The following is a 21,964-nucleotide window of genomic DNA, read 5'->3' on the forward strand; positions in this document are numbered from 1 at the left end:
AGAAAAATGGTCTTATATAGCCAAGTGGTCTTTATACACAGGTCACATTGTGTTGAAGTTGACTCTTTAGGATCCTGAGGGAAATGTCTAATTAAGCAGGTGGTCTTTATACAGAGGTGGTTATCAAGGCAGGTTTTACTGTATACATATATATAGACAATTATTTCTGCAGTATAAATGAATTTTAAATAATAGAATTAAAGATTTTTGTTAAGATAGGGAAATTATAAGAATTCAGAATTGTAGGACTAGAAACCGATGATCCAAGAATTAAAAGTTTTAATTGAATGATTTAAGGAAGTGAAAGATAAAAAAAAAAAAACAGTACAAAAAAATGTTTGGAGATGTACAGACATGAACATCTTACCAAACCAATAATGATCAACACTCCTTCCTTTCAACAATGAAGCAGCAAGATGACCTAATATCAATTGGTATTTTTGTGGAGAAGAATTTCCATGATAACATCAAATTCTTAGGTCTATTACTTCGAGAATTTTTTTCTTTGTAGGTTCCGCCTGATTGAACTTGGTTTTTCCAGCCGTTAAATAATGTAAAATTATAGGCTTTTATTGAATGATCTCACTAAATGTCTGTCTGAGTGATTTAACACTGTATATTCATTTCAGAAAGTATTTCTTCATAACTATGGGATATTTTATTTGTTGATGTAATCAGTTTGGAATAACAACACACAGGGGAGTTTCTTTATAATTAATTTCTGGTGACTGCTGTTCATGCAGCCAAGGTTTTTAAGGGGTCGCGGTGGCTGAGTAGTAGGGATCTAGCCTGTACTCTTGGGTTGCTGGTATAAGGTATTAGATGGAGCAAGGATGTAAGGTGTATATATATGTGTTTAACCAAAGGTTGATGGATTTCCTCTGAGTACTCCAGGTTTTGTTAATCTACCTATCGTGACATTACACCTTATATATAGCGTTCCTGCACATGAATTAAGAGGCATTTAGGGAATACTAATAATATCACTGCATACACAAGATCCTGTCGGAATCAAAGTCTTCGGAGAAAACTGGGATCACAATTATTTTACCTATCTTTATTTTAAATGATATTTTTTATTACTTTAACGTCCTATTAACAGCCAGGGTCCTGTGAGGACGTGCCAGGTGTGTTGGTGGAGGAAAGACAGAGTACCTGGAGAAAAAACCACCAACCAGGGGTCAGTACCTGGCAACTACCCCACTTGGGATTTGAACTTGTGACCCAGAGGTGGAAGACTTATGGTAATATGTCGAGATATCTTAACCACTTGGCCACCAAGTCCTCTTACCATGCCTGTTTGCATGAAATAAGCACAAATAAATAAAATCCTTAACAGAACTCCATAAGAAATCACCTTAGATGTCTTGTAGGGTTTTTTAAAGTGTCAAATTTTATTGAAATTTTAAATTGTCTATGGCTTAACAACTAGTGATTCCCTATTAGAATGGATTAAAGATTACCGACGATTATAATACTGATAGTCTGCTACGGCTATAGACAACTGTAGGCCGCAAATAGCTACAGAATAATTGGAAATCTAATGGAAAATATGATGAAGCCAATTAATCAATGTCATAATTGTGAAAAAATAAATTGGTAAATTATGAAATATACAAGAGGACATATGAGGTAACGTCTGGAAACATGTACAGCGGTAATTCTTGATATTCTGTAAAAATCAGATTTATTTCTTGTTATGTCATGTTCAACTGAACTCCTTTATCCATCAAGATACATTTAGACTCTTCTAAATCAAAGACAGGACCAGTCCATTATGAAATTTCAGGGGAGTTTTATCATCTTTACAATAAATAGGATGAATGTGAAATTACACATTTGAACCTGTATTATAGACCACCTCGTGACCTCTGTGTAGAGACCACCTGCTTATAATAAGACCTTTATTGCATAGTCCCATATGGTCAATTTCCGTGCAATTTGACCTGTATGTAAAGACCACCTGGCTTTAAAGACAGTTTCCTATTGGTCTCTTAGGTGACCTTTATAGACAGGTTTGACTGTCCCTTAGGTGGTCTTTATAGACAGGTTTGACAGTCCCTTTGATGGTCTTTATAGACAGGTTTGACTGGCCCTTTGATGGTCTTTATAGACAGGTTTGACTGTCCCTTGGATGGTCTTTATAGACAAGTTTGACTGTCCCTTGGATGGTCTTTATAGACAGGTTTGACTGTCCCTTGGGTGGTCTTTATAGACAGGTTTGACTGTCCCTTGGGTGGTCTTTATAGACAGGTTTGACTGTCCCTTGGTTGGTCTTTATAGACAGGTTTGACTGTCCCTTGGATGGTCTTTATAGACAGGTTTGACTGTCCCTTGGGTGGTCTTTATAGACAAGTTTGACTGTCCCTTAGGTGGTCTTTATAACAGTTGACTGTCCCTTGGTGGTCTTTATAGACAGTTTGACTGTCCCTTGGGTGGTCTTTATAGACAGGTTTGACTGTCCCTTGGTGGTCTTTATAGACAGTTGCTCCTGACTGGGTCCTTTTGACTGTCCCTTTGGTGGTCTTTATAGACAGGTTTGACTGTCCCTTAGGTGGTCTTTATAGACAGGTTTGACTGTCCCTTAGGTGGTCTTTATAAACAGGTTTGACTGTCCCTTGGGTGGTCTCTATAGTCAGGTTTGACTATATATCAACTAAAGTGCTGTTCCCGTTAAATATTCATTTGACATTTTCTATAATTATGACCCGACAATGAAGTGATATCCATTCCAATTCACTCATTAATCGAAAATGGAGCCAATTGCCCTCACAAATTCAAACTCTTACTGCAATTTTAGTTTCAGAAAATTTTGTAGAAGCTCTGAATTTCATATGCATAGATAGTTATGAAAAAGAGTTAAAATAAAAATTATCAGTTTTCAAAAATAATCATAATCACTTAATTATAAAAGTCAAGCGAATTTCAATAAAAAAAACTACATAAAATTTTAAAACATAACGATAAATTTGGCCATATCTAACTGATACAGAAGAATGATAAAGATAGTTAGTTACAGATAGAGGTGGACATTTTTTGGTGATAACGATACAATCTGAGTTGATAAAAGTCGACATTAAGTTATGGACAACAGAAGGGAATTAGATCAGAGTTGTGATAGCGTTTGTTGAGATACACATAAAGATACAAAACCACCGCACCAGGTCAACGTGCATTTAAACATGTACCTACATAATTCACTGGGATGTCCGTACGTTCATCTGCAGATACACTTAATTAAAATTCAAATTGTTTTATCATATCTCCGATTGGGGCATCACTTTGAGGCAGAGCCGCGGGTTTTATTTGCTGATAGCGCTTTGTGTTGGGAGGAAAATGCCACCCTTTCTTTGGCAGTGTGCTCTTGGCCCTAATTATGATATGTCTTTTTTTAAATTTGAAATTTTGGCATTGTGAGGCTGCAGCTGATAGTCTGGAGTGTGTGGTACATGCTTGCTTTGTCCACTAAGAGGTTTACATGGTAGGTCTTGATTAGTAGAAATCAGCATATTAGGGGATGTACTTATTCTCTATTCTCCGTAATTTCACATTATACTGAGTATGGAATTTCAGAGCTTATTCTAGGGTCTCCATTATGGACACCAGCTTTTCCCAATTGATATTGTTTTAAATTTATGCCAAACTCCCCCAAAAATGCAGTTTAATCCTAAAAATGACTTTTTTTTTGATAATCTTCCAATTTTCTTTCCAAAATAAGATAGGAAGAGCCTTTCCCGCATGATTAAGAAAAATCTTTGAATTTTATTCTGATAATTTTTGCCATTTTTAAGTCTTAATTTTCAATTAAAATATTTTTCCTTCTCTCTCACTCTCTCCCATTTTTTTTAATCTTTAAAAGTGTATAATTTTGACATAAATATAACAAATTTGTTCTTGATTGATTTTTCTTTTATACATTTTAATTACATTTGAATAGTGTTAATTACATTTCAATATTGTATGTTATTTTGTCTACACATGGATATTAAGGTCAATGTTAACGTTATCTTGTGGGGCGAGAGAAAATCTAGTAGATGATTTTTAAGTATTATAATTTATCATTGAATAGATATAAGGGCAAACATTAATGTGTTTACCCTTGAATGTTATAATGAACCCTTCCATTCTTTAGATTAGGGAGGGTCTGAATGTGTTTGAGGGGATGAAAGGGTTTAGTGGTTTACAAAGTACTAAGATCTATGGTGAAATTTCAAATAGCAGAATCTTCATGCGATAGAGATTATGTGGCTTCAATATGAATATTCTGAAGATTTAAATGATTTTTCTTGTGTTTACATTGTAATAAATATGTGCAAGGAAAACAAAGGCATATCATATATCCTTGCAAACATGTGAAGTAACCTACTTAGGAAAAGAGTCATGAAAATTGGGTCACTCGAAGGAATTGACAGTCATTTTAAGGATCAAATATTTAGATTTTACTTTAAATGTGACAATGGGTAGTAATGATAGATAAAGAGAGAGAATGAAAATTTTAGTTCAGCGTAGAATGAAGTTTTTATATAAAATGGGATATGATGTGTGAGAATGACTGAATGACATTGTTAGAACGAGAAGGCTTTTGGAGATTTGTGAATTGTTAGTTTTAGTTTTGTATTGTTGACATGAACAGCATGTTTAAGAAGAGTAAAAGAACAAGAATATTTAGTGGAGAATAAGCTTAAAACATAGACAAATTTGTGAGAGAAGAAGACACGTTTATGGAGAATGAGTGGATACGGCAGACAAGTTTGTAGAGTGTGAGAACAACACAAAATAGTGGAGAATGAGTGGATAAGATAGACAAGTTTGGGGAGTGAGAGAACAAGACCATGCTGTTAGTGGAGAATGAGTGGATAAGACAGACAAAATGAGGAGTGAGAGAACAAGACAAATTAGTGGAGAATGAGTGGATAAGACAGACAAGTTTGAGGAGTAAGAGAACAACACATAGTAGTGGAGAATGAGTGGATAAGACAGACAAGTGTGGGGAGTGAGAGAACAACACAAAATACTGGAAAATGAGTGGATGAGACAGACAAGTTTGAGGAGTGTGAGAACAACACAAAATAGTGGAGAATAAGTGGATAAGACAGACAAGTGTGGGGAGTGAGAGAACAACACAAAATAGTGGAGAATGAGTGGATAAGATAGACAAGTTTAAGGAGTGTGAGAACAACACAAAATAATGGAGAATAAGTGGATGAGACAGACAAGTTTGAGGAGTGAGAGAACAAGACAAAATAGTGGAGAATAAGTGGATGAGACAGACAAGTTTGAGGAGTTAGAGAACAAGACATGTTAGTGGAGAATGAGTGGATAAGATAGACAAGTTTGAAGAGTGAGAGAACAAGACAAAATAGTGGAGAATGAGTGGATGAGACAGACAAGTTTGAGGAGTGAGAGAGTAACACAAAATAGTGGAGAATAAGTGGAAGAGACAGACAAGTTTGAGGAGTGAGAGAACAAGACAAGTAAGTGGAGAATGAGTGGATAAGACAGACAAGTTTGAGGAGTGAGAGAACAAGACATGTTAGTGGAGAATGAGTGGATAAGACAGACAAGTTTGAGGAGTGAGAGAACAAGACATGTTAGTGGAGAATGAGTGGATAAGATAGACAAGTTTGAGGAGTGTGAGAACAACACAAAATAGTGGAGAATGAGTGGATGGATGAGACAGACAAGTTTGAAGAGTGAGAGAACAAGACAAAATGGTGGAGAATGAGTGGATGAGACAGACAAGTTTGAGGAGTGAGAGAGCAACACAAAATAGTGGAGAATAAGTGGATAAGACAGACAAGTTTGAGGAGTGAGAGAACAACACAAAATAGTGGAGAATGAGTGGATAAGATAGACAAGTTTGAGGAGTGTGAGAACAACACAAAATAGTGGAGAATGAGTGGATGAATAGGACAGGTTTGAGGAGTGAGAGAACAACACAAAATAGTGGAGAATAAGTGGATAAGACAGACAAGTTTGAGGAGTTAGAGAACAACACAAAATAGTGGAGAATGAGTGGATAAGATAGACAAGTTTGAGGAGTGAGAGAACAACACAAAATAGTGGAGAATGAGTAGATAAGACAGACAAGTTTGAGGAGTGAGAGAACAAGACAAGTTAGTGGAGAATGAGTGAATAAGATAGACAAGTGTGAGGAGTGAGAGAACAAGACAAGTTAGTGGAGAATGAGTGAATAAGATAGACAAGTGTGAGGAGTGAGAGAACAAGACAAGTTAGTGGAGAATGAGTGATGGCAGGCCTATATATCTTATCTATACATGGTGAAATGGTGATAAGCGTCTTCATTAGAATGATTGGCCTATTATTGGAGTTTGTCTTCCCAGTTAAGGATTATTCTTGCGCTATTCTCATCTTTTCTGCGTATAACTCAACAATTAGCACTGCGTAACAAAGCCAGTACTCACTCGCATGCTTGCCAATGTTGAAATCTTCAGACTTGATTAGCTACGTGTTTATCATTTGTTCAGTAAGACCAAATTAACAATCGTATCTTTAAATGCAATTGTCGGCTTTGTCCTGATGTGCATGTAAAATTAAATCAACACGCCGTATCATCTGGTTAAGGCCGCTAAGCCTAGAATAAATAACCATTTTTCCTCTGTCGACTGAAACAAAATCTAACAATTGTAGAATTTGTTGATATCACTAAGTCTGTGGGAAAACTTTTCCATTCCTTTTCAATTATGGTGAATTTTGATTGGAAATTGTTGTGTAATCCAGTCAGAGATGATAAACTCTGAATTAAAGATGGAGGATGGCAGTTTTCTAGGACAAGTCCCAATTAATACTTAAATGCTTCAGATGGTTGGTGCGGTATAAAGACGATGCACATATTCATAACCGAACATCATAGCTACATTTTGGTAGATCTGGCCTTCGGCTGCCTTTGCTGAAGGGTTAATTGCGCTCCTTTGTGCTGCTAATTATTTGTCTCTTTTCATTAAAATTGTCCCTTATTAGTGTTTGTATCATATTATGTTTGTTTTGTGTGTCTTGATAAAAGGGCAGGTCGCCTCAAAAATTCAACAATTTTTGTTGTCCACACGGTTGGAATTACTTCTATGTCCCATGCAATACAATATAAAATGTAAACACCAAAATTGTCTTTGCTTATCGAAGGTATTTGTGCTACGAAAATATAGAATTAAGCACAGTGATCTGCCTCTTTTCTCAGCAGTTAAACCTGTCTAGACTGTCTATATAGACCACCCAAGGGGACAAACAGAAGATGAGCTTTGTAGCCACGCTGTCTTCATACACAGGTCAAATTGTGTTGAAATTGACCATTTAGGACCCTAAGAGATTGGTCTTATTAAGCAGGTGGTCATTATACAGTGTGGTCTCTAAGGCAGGTGGTCTTTCTACAGAGGTGGTCTTTAAACCAGGTGGTCTTTCTACAGAGGTGGTCTCAAAGACAGGTGGTCTTTCTACAGAGGTGGTCTCTAAGGCAGGTGGTCTTTCTAGAGGTGGTCTCTAAGGCAGGTGGTCTTTCTACAGAGGTGGTCTCTAAGGCAGGTGGTCTTTCTACAGAGGTGGTCTCTAAGGCAGGTGGTCTTTCTACAGAGGTGGTCTCTAAGGCAGGTGGTCTTTCTACAGAGGTGGTCTCTAAGGCAGGTGGTCTTTCTACAGAGGTGGTCTCTAAGGCAGGTGGTCTTTCTACAGAGGTGGTCTCTAAGGCAGGTGGTCTTTCTACAGAGGTGGTCTCTAAGGCAGGTGGTCTTTCTACAGAGATGGTCTCTAAGGCAGGTGGTCTTTCTACAGAAGTGGTCTCTAAGGCTGATGATCTTTCTACAAAGGTGGTCTCTAAGGCTGATGATCTTTCTACAGAGGTGGTCTCTAAGGCAGGTCTGACTGAAGACTGATCACACACAACCCAGGTTTGGGTATCGTCCTGCTAAGCATATTATAAATATTTGATCACAGGCGCCAAATAAATTACAGGGTCACCCTGGGGTTCGAACTGAGAATCTCTGAATATTAGCCAGATGCTATCCCAATAAAGCTACCTGTTCACCATTAATCGACTTGTTACAGGAAGACCATTCCATGACATCAAGAAAATTGTTTCCATTGTAAATAAGATTGATCTAATGCTTGGTAAAATGACAATGGTTGGCAGAGAAAAATGGTATGGTATAATTAAAAAAAAAAATATATCCATCTTAATGAAAAAGACAAGACTTTGTCAAATAGATCGGGTGTAAGGCACGAAGAGTGTCAGTAACCATTCTCCTGAACCCATTGAGAGGTTAAATATATGTAATAAGTAGGTTTGGCGTTATTGATGTGGTCTGTGGGCCGGTGATAGGGTGACTATAGTGAATACAATACACCAAAACCTTTGATTCATTGCTATAAGATGACGTCCAAGGCTGTCGACAAGACAATACTGGCTGGTCATATAAACACAAATATGTTTTGGGGAAATGAATATGTTTGATATGATGAATTGTGTAAATGATTGAAATCATTTAAGTTCTCCTTTGAAGTTTTCAATTAGTCGTAGTGCTTTGTGCGGTTTGGCCATCAGAGGAGAAGACTCTGGCACCGGGCGAGTGTTTGACCAAGACAAGGGCGTCAGAACAAACGTTTATTGTCGAAAGCAAGGTCTGTAAAATATATGATATGGGACAAAGTTTTGAAACAAGGTCTGTGGGTTATTTTTAGCCAACATATCACCTTGTTTTAGTAGGTTTAGAGTCAAAACATCACCTATCATGGATAGGGAAGTATAAGTAAGACTTATTCAATGGTGTCTGATTATACCTGTGTAGAAGGTTTTAATTGTACATTATAAGTGATACAGTCGCCTTCTAGCTTCACGCTATGGGGAATTAACTCAGTCGGTAGAGTGGGGGAGCAGTAAGTCCAGATTGCGGGGTTGAGCCAGTATCGCGACTAACTAACCATGTTCTGTTACATTTGGTGCTGTGACCAATGTTGGGCGCCAAGCTTGTACGGGAGAGGAGAAATGTAGCGACCAGACCAGGATTCGAACCTGGGACCTCCAAACTCTGCTGCTGAGCTATCTGGTCACCGATGAACGACCCAGTCTATGTTTTAATGATCAGCTACGATTGTGTTGAAAAAATAAAAGCTTGCAATGATATTGTTCTAATTCTTTATTTCTTTTATAAGGATTGCAAACAGCCCAAGAGCCACTAGATGCTCTCCTTGACACATATGACAATACATTAAAATAACACACACACTCTCACTCACACAAACATATTCCATTACAAAAAAGAGAGATCGGGGAGAAGGAGAGAGAATTAAGGCGAGATAGAGGGGAGGGAGAGGGACTGAAAGAGAGAGGAGGCAGAGGAGTGGTAGGAGGGGAGAGCAATGCAGAAGGGAGGGGGATTGGGAGTAAAGAAATAATTATCTTTAATCTTTTGGAGTCTATGATATATTTGAAAACGGAATAAAAGAATAATTTTACATTATGAATCAGTATTATCTTCAGAGCCATGTAATAAAATTTTGACATATAATAAGGTCAGCATTGACATTTGGAGCCAGCTCTTTACAAGTATTTTAAATTAGTTTTGTACGTGGGTTGATAAATCTAGCACATAACAAAACGAAATGATTTTTCTCAGGAGAAATCAGAATATTTATTTGGTGTCAATTTGTAAGAAAATCTACGAGTAACAATCAGTGACATTAAGAAGCAATATAAAACCATGTCATCACAAGTGAGAGCTTCCATTCCGTGTTTGCATATTACAGAGTTACCTGCCCTTGCAGGTAGGTATTGATCATGACGTCATCTGTTTGCGAACGTAACATCATGTTTTTCGTTGATAACTATGTGAGTTTACACTAAAAAAATAATGATGTCACAATGGGATTCCTACCCACAAGGGAGCTAACTCTGTAATATGCAAATTTAAGACGCATGACATCAATAAAGAACATTAACATGACGTAAGAAAAGTCACGTTACCTCAGATATCCATTAAATTATAAAAGGCAAGTTAATGTCAGCATATAAGACAGGTAACCATGATTCTCGAAACAAAAGTCAAAATTTAAGTTTTTTTTCGTTTTATAACTTTTGTGAAAATTTTTGACTTAAGTAAGTTTTTGACTCGAGTTTCTTTTGAGAAATAAGGGCTTGACGATACAGCAAGCCATCAAATCAAAATCATAACCATTTAAGTAACCATGAGGGTCGGGATATTGGACATTATAGGTATTTCAAATTTCCTTTATTACATAAATATACTGTATATCTGAGATAACCTGTTCACTAATTTGTCAGGTGATATGGTAGTATGATGAAGGCGTATGGATTTGAATTTTGCTTTAACTATCATTGAAATGTCTTATTATGTGTCAGTGCTATCAATATATCCCCGGTGATTATATCTTAATGGCATCGTTTAATCTAATAATCTTGGAAGGAGTTTGTTTAGAATTTGTATTTAGGATGTAGTTCTGTCAGTGTTGTGGCGGGCCATTGTAAGACTACACGACAATGCAGTTCTACTCAAGTCTCTGTGTATATATGCATGAAAGTTTGACAAGAATTGTAGTCGAGATCACAATGATGTGAGAATACACAAAGAATCCACTAGCTACGTTATTCTCCAGCACAATGCATGTCATCCTAGTTTTTATCAAACAAACTTCTCTTTCTTGACATTCAAATTATTCCAATCAAAAATTTTGGCATATATAGATGTCGGTGTTACACCTTGAACAAAACATGTTGTGAGGCGAATGGGTTAAGTTAGGGACTTTCCATAATGTACCAAAGTAATGCACATATTTGTGAGCATTTAATACTACGCTGGGGACATAATTTACTGTCAATTTTCCAACAACAATAGATAGATCTGTTCGTCTCACTTAATGACTAGTAAGGCGTCGGGCCAGATATAATCGTACCAATTTAATGATTTCATGTATTGTCATCAAGTGTCACAAGGCGATCAAAGAGAAATCTTCATGAATCTCGTTTTGTTAAGTCGAACCAAACAGCAACAATTGTGTTTGTAGGTTTCGAGACAGGGTCAGGAAGAGAAGCTCTGTAATTGTACCGAGGAAGGTTCCATCAAGGTCACGGCGGTAACTCTAGACCATTGTGCCGACAACAATTGTTAAAGATTCCCCTACGCTGATGGTAGTGTTGCATGCATGTGTTATTTATATAACATAATTCACTTTAATTATTTGTCCAGTTTCAATAGCGGTCTTAAACAAGCACGACAGTCCTAAAGCCTTATCTTTGTGCCTTTTGATTTTACCTATCAGCCAAATAAGTCTATAGAAAACCACTCAATTAACTAAATGCGTTTTTCTCTCATGGATTAAAACTTGATCACGTCCGTACTAGTTTAGACGTCATTAAGCAAGCTACTATTGTACTGCGGAATAATTAAAGCCGATTCCAAATTGATGGTCTAGTTTATCTGAACAAGAAGTTCTCTTGTATCTGTGTATTGATTAACCAGTCATTTTCACTGTCTCGCTTGATCAGATGACAATTTTTGTTCACGTTTAATGATAAATTGGCTTATTCTAGTGAAGGTAAAGACAAGTTTTGTTGTAATTTTTTCGTAGCTGTGCGCACTCTGGTAGAAGAATCAGCATTGCATGATCGTTCAATCAACGCTATCTTTGATAAGCCCACCGATAAACTCTTGATATAATATTATACAGTACGCCATCATCAATTCTTATTCATTAAATAACAGTTCGATTCATACACGGTAATTTCAAGGGGCTATGTTTTTTAATCAGAAAAGACATTATAATATTCCTTCATAAAAGGTATATTTTAGAGATTTTTTGTTCTTTATTTTGGAAAATAAGATATATATTTTAGAGATTTTTTTTTCTTTATTTTGGAAAATAATAACATGAATTTGGAAAATTCTGCAAAATTTCTACGGGGAAAGGGGTCCTACTCCAAATGTACCCAAAAAATATTCGAATGAAATTTGGGAAAAGCTGTGAATTTCTTAAGGGGAAAGGGCATTTCTTCAAAAACATCACTAGTGTAGCGTCATTCAGGTTTTTATTTAGCCATTAATCTGATTATACTTAACAGCCAATTTTACTATTAGATGAATAAAATATTCAATTTCACACTGTTAATGATAAATTATGGACAAGTAGTCTTCACTGTTAAAAGTACATCTTAAAAAGTGAAACTCCTGTAATATTGTTTCGGAAGGTGTGTCGATAGACAGGTCACAGGAGAGAAATCGTCCCCTGTTGAGGGAGAAAAAACATTTTATTTACTATGAAAACAGCTTTTTATGATTTATTATATCCATTTACCAGTCGGTCTACTCCGAATAGGTCGTCTAGCTACCGATGGTCATTCTAATCTGGGAGAATATTATATTGTCATTGTAATAGCAAAGGGAGAAAAAAAAAGTTCAAAATGGTAGATATGATACTTTTATCAGTTTATTTATTAATTTTGATGATTTGAATACAGAAGTAAATCATAATATTAGGATTTTTTAATAAGAATTTAGATCAAATTAGTATACAATAAATCATGGTGATATAAGTTCCCAAGTTATAAGTTATATCTTCTGATATGAATAAAGATCTGGATAAAAAAAATTAAAATTATTGAAATACATATCCAGTTTTTGAAGCTATAGTAAAAATCTTAGTTATTCATCGTTTATGAAATTCATTAAACGTTTTATAGCTGGATAAAAAAAAAAGAGTGATATAATTTACAGATTTGGTTTTTCATGCTTCGATGATAATTGAAATATTAGATGAGTAATGGTAGAGATCACAGTGTTACTCTCTGATATTCACCTGTGTATGATGAAAGAGTTATTAAGTCTATAGGTCTTTCAATGCATGTATCTTCATTTCAAATTCCCACGAAGGATATTTTACATGCACATATGACAGCATATCAATTTAATGTGACGATATGAAATACAGGTCGTGAAACATGCACCGCTGTGATTTTGGACAGTAGAGAACTTTCACATAAAGATTTCATCAGTCTGTGTGATTTCATCAAAATTACCGAAATATTGCAATAAAAATTGTTCTTGTCTGCATGGCTCTTGTTTATCTTGCACAGACAGCAGTAGCTTGGCTGACAAAGTTCGACATTTTTTTTTCCTATAGGCATTCCACCGTTCATCGACTCCGCTGGAATTGGTGACAAATTTACACATTGTGTAAAAACTTTCTCCTTTTTTTAACGAAAACCCTGTGTGAACTTTTGCTGTACCCCTTTCTCATAAGAGTGCAAATTTAGACTTAGACTGCATGATTCTAAATTTGAATGTTCCCTTGAATATAACATGTCATTCCATGTTGCCTTAGGTGAGAGTTTGTTTTAAAATTTCATAACTCTTTCTTTTTCCCAGATTTGTTTTATTTTGTTGAGGGTTAATTGAAGTTTTACCAGCACCAAGGACATTTAAGAATGATCTCCCTTGCATGAGTAAGAAACCCCTTTACCTGGATGAATATAGACAATTTGGGTTTGGGTTTATTTTAATTTAAAGATGCTCCAACGCAGACGGACCATAAACGATACTTATCATTTGAACTATAATTGATGTGTAATCGTGTATATATATATGTCTAATTAACACAAAAAAATAGTATGAAATAATTTATTTTGCCTTTGGTGCATGCGCAATCAGTACTTCATTCCATATATAGGACATAGTGCCACAGAATTTTTTTCGGGATGCAATTATTTTTAGTATTTTTATTTTGAAAGAAAATTAGAAGTTCAAACTTCTCAATGGTGGTAATGGTGTTAAGTAAGTAACTTTTGTAACTGAAGAAAAATACTAAATCGCCTGTCCTGTATTTGATAGAGAAAAAATACTGTTTGTCAGCGGTGGAGCATCTTTAAGTACATCCTATGAATATCAAAGAAATATTAAGGACATGCCAGGTTAAGGAGGTGAAGGAAAGCCAGAGTACCTGGAGAAAAAACCACCACAAAACTGCAGTCATTACCAGGGTCATTTAAGCACATGCCAGGTTTAGGAGATAGGAAAACAGGAGTTCTCGGAGAAAAACCATGGACATACAGAAAATTCACACTAATTGTTGATCATCTTTGATCAAATACCACTTTGTATAAACTAATTCTTAGATTTTCTGTGTCATTTCAACCAACAGCACTTCATAAATGTCATACAACATGATTCAATTTCAAGAGAAATATCAGAGTTTGTAAAATTTGAGGAAATGAAAACAGTGAGAAACCTTTCAAATGAAACCAATAACACGTTGAAGCATTGTGTTTCCAAACAATGTGACAAGAAATGGTCATGCTTGTATTTCTGGACAAAAGTTGACTAACTCATTCACCCCTGAAATTCCATAATGGACTCTTCTAGTCCTTGATTTGGAAGAGTCTAAATGTTTCTTTAGGGGTGGATGAGTTAAAAAAAGGTTGGAGTCAAGAGACAAAAAGCATGCTGGATTTGAATCAAGTGCATTGCTGACTATTGTTAGACACTTGTAGAGTTTCCTCACATGGAAAATTAAAAGGCTTCTGGAACTTTTAAAATGAGAAGTGGTTTCTGTTTCTCATAAACTTCTTTGGAATTTTACGAAAACGTTTCATGGAAACATTAATTTTGTTACAAAACAATCAGATGAAATAACGAATAAGGATAAACTGTGAATTAACGACATGATCCATGTTACAGACATTATCCGTTTTGTGGGTTCTTTAACATTTGATACATCGCTAGTAGCAGGTTTATAGTGTAAAATCTAAAATACTACCGAACTTTCTACACTATTCAAGAAATACACTTGTAGTTGTGTGTGGCATTACGGTCATTACCACCATGCATTGTCGTTGTTTAAGAAACATTGAATAGTGTGCCCTAAAATAGAAATATTTTGTTGATTTATATTTGTTATGAACAGAAACCATAGCTACATGATGTATTATTTGGTCATGAGTGGTAGATAATTTTTTAATAATAATTCTCACACAAAGAACCATACTTGTTTCATTCTGACCAAAGAAAAATCCTGGTTTCATTTTGGCCAAAGAAAAGTCCTTGTTTCATTCTGGCCAAAGAAAAATCCTTGTTTCGTTCTGACCCAAGAAAAGTCCTTGTTTGATTCTGGCCAAATAGAAATACTTGTTTCATTCTGGCCAAAGAAAAGTCCTTGTTTTGTTCTGGCTCAAGAAAAGTCTGTTTCGTTCTGGACAAATAGAAATTCTTGTTTTATTCTGGCCCAAGAAAAGTCCTTGTTTCTTCCTGGCCAAATAAAAGTACTCTTTTTATTCTGACCAAATAAAATCTGTGTTTTTTTTTCTGGCAAAAGTTTCATTTTCGTCATGACAATGTCTTTGTTTCAAAATGTATTATCCCATTTGTTTTTGGTCACACAGAATTGTCTTTTTGAAGGCACGTTCAGACCTGTTTATGAAGACTATAAGAGACAAAGAATTAATTGTCTATAGCCAATTCGTCTTTATAGAGGGGCCAAATAGTGTTGATATTGGCCATTTTGGACCTGAAGAAGATGGTCTTTATACAGAGGTTGTCACTAAGGCAGGTTTTACCATATTTGTTAGCTACCAGCTACTACAAGCAGCAGGCAGACTCTGCTGTTTACAATGTGATAAATACAAAAGCAGATATCAATACAGGTGTAATTATTCTTATCTAGAAGATAGGTGTGCCGATATTATTAGCATTATTTCCACCTATTGCCATGTTGATCACGTTTCGCACTGTTCATCACCAGCCCGCCATTGTAAAAAGTTTCAGTAATGATTCTATCTACAGAAAACATTGTTACTTTATAAAATTTCATGACACTTTTAAAAAATATTTGATGTTATCACTAAAGATCACGGCCATTGTTACGTGGCAGCCTTTGGCTTGTACAAACAAAATATACAATTCCAGGGTGGGAACAAGTTAGAATGTTTCAAAAAAGGTTGATTCCCATCAAAACATCCGTCTTGTCAATAAACAAGTGTAGCATGTATAATTATGGGAATAAAATAAATATGAAAATAGGTTTTAATATCTTGTCATTAAAATTTACTGATATCTCCATTGTGTTGGATACGCTTGCATGGCTGAGTACGGTCATGTGACTGATGATGAGAGAAATAGAGACTGTTAACATAACAATTTGTGTAAAACATAAATTATGTAATATCTTCACTTAAGAATATGCCTGAGCAGTTCCACAGTTATTTGAAACATATATAACAACAGGAAATTTAAATATTTCAGAGATTTAAGTTTTAATGGCTCATAATTCTTCATAGATATATTGTTTCCTGGTTCAAGTGAAACTGTTTCACTAAGCTTTGGTTATATTAAGAGATTAATTTTTTGGCTGATGGAACTGGATTAAGTATTTGATATTGTGAAAGTATGGGCAAAAGGAAAAGAAGAATAGATTGAAAGTGTAACTAGAGGAGAAAATGTAGTGACCAGACTGGGATTTTAACCTGGGACCTCCGAACACTAGTTGGATGCACTACATAGGATTCGAACTTGCAATCTCAGGTGAAGGTCTTAATATATAGTCTTAATAGGTCTTAAGGAGTAATATGTTGGGACATCTTAACCACCAAGCCTCTATAGTCCCTAAGCAAATGGAGGAAGGAAAAAAAAAAAGATACTTAAATTGAAAGATGAGGGAGGGGCAGAGGTGGAGATGTTGAGAGCAAAAGTGAATATACATGTAGATATACAGAAGAAAATAAAAGAAATAAAAAGTGGAAGATAATTAAAATTGAAAGGGTGCTATTGAAAGCCTCCATCCCTCTTTTACGATATGATAGATGATGCCCATTCACACTTTACACATCAAAGGGGACAATATATCAGCGCCCACAATGAAATATGAAAAACAATTTGGGTACAATATGTGTTTCTGATATCATGCCCTCCTTCTGCCCGACAACACCACCCTTCACTGTAGAGAGTCGCTGAGGCGTGACCGTGACAATACATACCACCCTGCGCGCTCCACCGGGTAGAGCGACATGTCGTCCTAATATCCGATTTCCTACCCTATTGTACTTGTCTCGCAATTCTTACATTTTCTTTCATAGAAAAATAACACTTTGAAATGTATCTGCAGCGCGTAAACTATCTAGTTACATGCCCATCATGATAACATGCATACATTTTGAAGAAAAGAAAATCTTTAGACATTGTTTACTTATTTCTTTTGTTTTCTGATGCTGTGAGGATTAAATTCTTTGGAAAATGTTTACGTTGTATACAAACAATGTTGTTGCACCGCTGACCTAATTGAGGCCAAGGTACTGCACACTGGCTCCATTGTTGCAGCTGCAGTAGGACTGCTATGTTAATTGTTTATTTATCAAGTTTTTGCATTGTATAGCATTGTGTTTCACCTGTGTCCTATTGTATTCGAACCGACACAAGAAAATAACATACCGCTGTTCCTACATTCAGGTAGTTGAATGTGTTTTGTATATATCTGCATCTAAATCCATTTTATCTACAGAAGTACCTGGTTTGTGATAGCTTTTAATTTTGTTTTTCAGAGCCAGAAGAGCTTTTCTTCAAAGAGTTCCAGCGTCCAACCTCAGTATAAGGTAAGAAAGAGTTTTAACTTTCTTTATTAGTGCATGAAAAATTGATTCTTTTTCCTTCACAGATTGGTCAGTGACAAGGTATTGGTAATTCTGTTAACCTCCCTGATTGGTCAGTGACAATGCATTGGTGATTCTGTTAACCTCCCTGATTGGTCAGTGACAAGGTATTGGTGATTCTGTTAACCTCCCTGATTGGTCAGTGACAAGGTATTGGTGATTCTGTTAACCTCCCTGATTGGTCAGTGACAATGCATTGGTGATTCTGTTAACCTCCCTGATTGGTCAGTGACAATGCATTGGTGATTCTGTTAACCTCCCTGATTGGTCAGTGACAAGGTATTGGTGATTCTGTTAACCTCCCTGATTGGTCAGTGACAATGCATTGGTGATTCTGTTAACCTCCCTGATTGGTCAGTGACAATGCATTGGTGAATCTGTTAACCTCCCTGATTGGTCAGTGACTCCCTGATTGGTCAGATTCTGTTAACCTCCCTGATTGGTCAGTGACAATGCATTGGTGATTCTGTTAACCTCCCTAATTGGTCAGTGACAATGCATTGGTGATTCTGTTAACCTCCCTGATTGGTCAGTGACAATGCATTGGTGATTCTGTTAACCTCCCTGATTGGTCAGTGACAATGTATTGGTGAATCTGTTAACCTCCCTGATTGGTCAGTGACTCCCTGATTGGTCAGTGACAATGCATTGGTGATTCTGTTAACCTCCCTGATTGGTCAGTGACAAGGTATTGGTGATTCTGTTAACCTCCCTGATTGGTCAGTGACAAGGTATTGGTGATTCTGTTAACCTCCCTAATTGGTCAGTGACAATGCATTGGTGAATCTGTTAACCTCCCTAATTGGTCAGTGACAATGCATTGGTGTGAATCTGTTAACCTCCCTGATTGGTCAGTGACAATGCATTGGTGATTCTGTTAACCTCCCTAATTGGTCAGTGACAATGCATTGGTGATTCTGTTAACCTCCCTAATTGGTCAGTGACAATGCATTGGTGATTCTGTTAACCTCCCTAATTGGTCAGTGACAATGCATTGGTGATTCTGTTAACCTCCCTGATTGTGTCAGTGACTCCCTGATTGGTCAGTGACAATGCATTGGTGATTCTGTTAACCTCCCTGATTGGTCAGTGACAATGCATTGGTGATTCTGTTTACCTCCCTGATTGGTCAGTGACAATGCATTGGTGATTCTGTTAACCTCCCTGATTGGTCAGTGACAATGCATTGGTGATTCTGTTTACCTCCTGATTGGTATCACAATGCATTGGTGATTCTGTTAACCTCCCTGATTGGTCAGTGACAATGCATTGGTGATTCTGTTTACCTCCCTGATTGGTCAGTGACAATGCATTGGTGATTCTGTTTACCTCCCTGATTGGTCAGTGACAATGCATTGGTGATTCTGTTTACCTCCCTGATTGGTCAGTGACAATGCATTGGTGATTCTGTTTAACCTCCCTGATTGGTCAGTGACAATGCATTGGTGATTCTGTTTAACCTCCCTGATTGGTCAGTGACAATGCATTGGTGATTCTGTTAACCTCCCTGATTGGTCAGTGACAATGCATTGGTGATTCTGTTAACCTCCCTGATTGGTCAGTGACAATGCATTGGTGATTCTGTTAACCTCCCTGATTGGTCAGTGACAAATGCATTGGTGATTCTGTTTACCTCCCTGATTGGTCAGTGACAATGCATTGGTGATTCTGTTTACCTCCCTGATTGGTCAGTGACAATGCATTGGTGATTCTGTTAACCTCCCTGATTGGTCAGTGACAATGCATTGGTGATTCTGTTTACCTCCCTGATTGGTCAGTGACAATGCATTGGTGATTCTGTTAACCTCCCTGATTGGTCAGTGACAATGCATTGGTGATTCTGTTTACCTCCCTGATTGGTCAGTGACAATGCATTGGTGATTCTGTTTACCTCCCTGATTGGTCAGTGACAATGCATTGGTGATTCTGTTTACCTCCCTGATTGGTCAGTGACAATGCATTGGTGATTCTGTTTACCTCCCTGATTGGTCAGTGACAATGCATTGGTGATTCTGTTAACCTCCCTGATTGGTCAGTGACAATGCATTGGTGATTCTGTTTACCTCCCTGATTGGTCAGTGACAATGCATTGGTGATTCTGTTAACCTCCCTGTGACAATGCATTGGTGATTCTGTTTACCTCCCTGATTGGTCAGTGACAATGCATTGGTGATTCTGTTAACCTCCCTGATTGGTCAGTGACAATGCATTGGTGATTCTGTTAACCTCCCTGATTGGTCAGTGACATGATTGGTGATTCTGTTAACCTCCCTGATTGGTCAGTGACAATGTTTTGGTGATTCTGTTAACCTTCCTGATTGGTCATTAATCTCCCTGATTGGTCAGTGAGAATGTATTGGTGATTCTGTTTACCTCGCGACAAAGTAATTATGGTGATTCTGTTTACCTTCCTGATTGGTCAGGTGCATTGTTTAGAGTCAGAAAACGTCATCTAATTACCTTTTGGAGGATTAGAAAACAACATGTCTATCTTGTACAAAGTTATCTTTCTACAATCATTTTTAACATAATGAGAAAAAGTATTTTAATGATTTCCAGATTTAGCAAAAGAATGTGAGCAGAATGAGTTTAATTGTGAACAAAAGCCTATAAATATCAACCCAAAACTAGTGCAACAGACATCCATCCTGTATTAGGAACTAAAAAAAAATTGAAATCATTAGAGTGTAACCCCATATGAGATGCAATGTAGACAGCGTTCTGTTTAATGTAACCTGGGGTTGTTTAACAGCAACCTTTTGGAAAGTGAGTCGAGACTTTTATGGTAGAATTGTACTTAGTAAGGTAAGATGCTGACAAATGAGCTGTGAAGTTTGTGGTTATTGCATATTTATTATGTATTTCCTGCTCGCTTTGTGTTTAAACTTTGCCAGATGCAGGGGGAATTTTCAATCAGAGACTTAACTCAGTTAAACTTAGTACAGATACATGGAGGTTCTTACTGTTTCTGTGTTATGGAGATATTGGATTGTGTTAAACTGAAGGATGTACAAAGTGACACGTAGACTTGACTATAACTAGGGTTGTGGGACTGAAGTGTAGGACTGTGACTAGGGTTGTGTGACTGGAGTGTAGGACTGTGACTAGGGTTGTGTGACTGGAGTGTAGGACTGTGACTAGGGTTGTGTGACTGGAGTGTAGGACTGTGACTAGGGTTGTGTGACTGGAGTGTAGGACTGTGACTAGGGTTGTGTGACTGGAGTGTAGGACTGTGACTTGGGTTGTTGAGGGCCTGGAGTGTAGGACTGTGACTTAGGGTTGTGTGACTGGAGTGTAGGACTGTGACTAGGACGGTGACTAGGGTTGTGTGACTGGCGTGTAGGAGACTGTGACTAGGGGTTGTGTGACTGGAGTGTAGGACTGTGACTAGGGTTGTGTGACTGAAGTGTAGGACTGTGACTAGGGTTGTGTGACTGGAGTGTAGGACTGTGACTAGGGTTGTGTGACTGTAGTATAGGACTGTGACTAGGGTTGTGTGACTGGAGTGTAGGACTGTGACTAGGGTTGTGTGACTGGAGTGTAGGACTGTGACTAGGGTTGTGTGACTGGAGTGTAGGACTGTGACTAGGGTTGTGTGACTGAAGTGTAGGACTGTGACTAGGGTTGTGTGACTGGAGTGTAGGACTGTGACTAGGGTTGTGTGACTGAAGTGTAGGACTGTGACTAGGGTTGTGTGACTGAAGTGTAGGACTGTGACTAGGGTTGTGTGACTGAGTATAGGACTGTGACTAGGGTTGTGTGACTGTAGTGTAGGACTGTGACTAGGGTTGTGTGACTGGAGTGTAGGACTGTGACTAGGGTTGTGTGACTAGTGTAGGACTGTGACTAGGGTTGTGTGACTGTGTAGTGAAGGACTGTTAGGGTTGTGTGACTGTGAGTGTAGGACTGTGACTAGGGTTGTGTGACTGTAGTGTAGGACTGTGACTAGGGTTGTGTGACTGGAGTGTAGGACTGTGACTAGGGTTGTGTGACTGTAGTATAGGACTGTGACTAGGGTTGTGTGACTGGAGTGTAGGACTGTGACTAGGGTTGTGTGACTGGAGTGTAGGACTGTGACTAGGGTTGTGTGACTGGAGTGTAGGACTGTGACTAGGGTTGTGTGACTGGAGTGTAGGACTGTGACTAGGGTTGTGTGACTGTAGTGTAGGACTGTGACTAGGGTTGTGTGACTGGAGTGTAGGACTGTGACTAGGGTTGTGTGACTGGAGTGTAGGACTGTGACTAGGGTTGTGTGACTGTAGTGTAGGACTGTGACTAGGGTTGTGTGACTGGGGTGTAGGACTGTGACTA

The 21,964-nt window shown here is 37.4% G+C and overlaps 1 protein-coding gene across 3 annotated transcripts in view; it reads left to right on the plus strand.

Annotated features, from left to right (window-relative positions):
* LOC138330248 (transcription factor SOX-13-like) overlaps window positions 1-21,964 on the plus strand; it is a 182,776-nt gene that overhangs the window by 16,967 nt on the left and 143,845 nt on the right. For 2 of the 3 annotated variants that reach the window (XM_069277725.1, XM_069277724.1), the window contains exon 3: window positions 17,546-17,596. The gene's annotated coding sequence lies outside the window, so the exon portion shown is untranslated. Of the gene's footprint in view, window positions 1-17,545; window positions 17,597-20,441; window positions 20,459-21,964 lie in introns of those variants that run through there. The other variant, XM_069277726.1, reaches the window with a different exon arrangement.

The sequence above is a fragment of the Argopecten irradians genome, chromosome 8 (genome assembly GCF_041381155.1).
Source record: "Argopecten irradians isolate NY chromosome 8, Ai_NY, whole genome shotgun sequence".
NCBI classification, from domain to species: domain Eukaryota; kingdom Metazoa; phylum Mollusca; class Bivalvia; order Pectinida; family Pectinidae; genus Argopecten; species Argopecten irradians.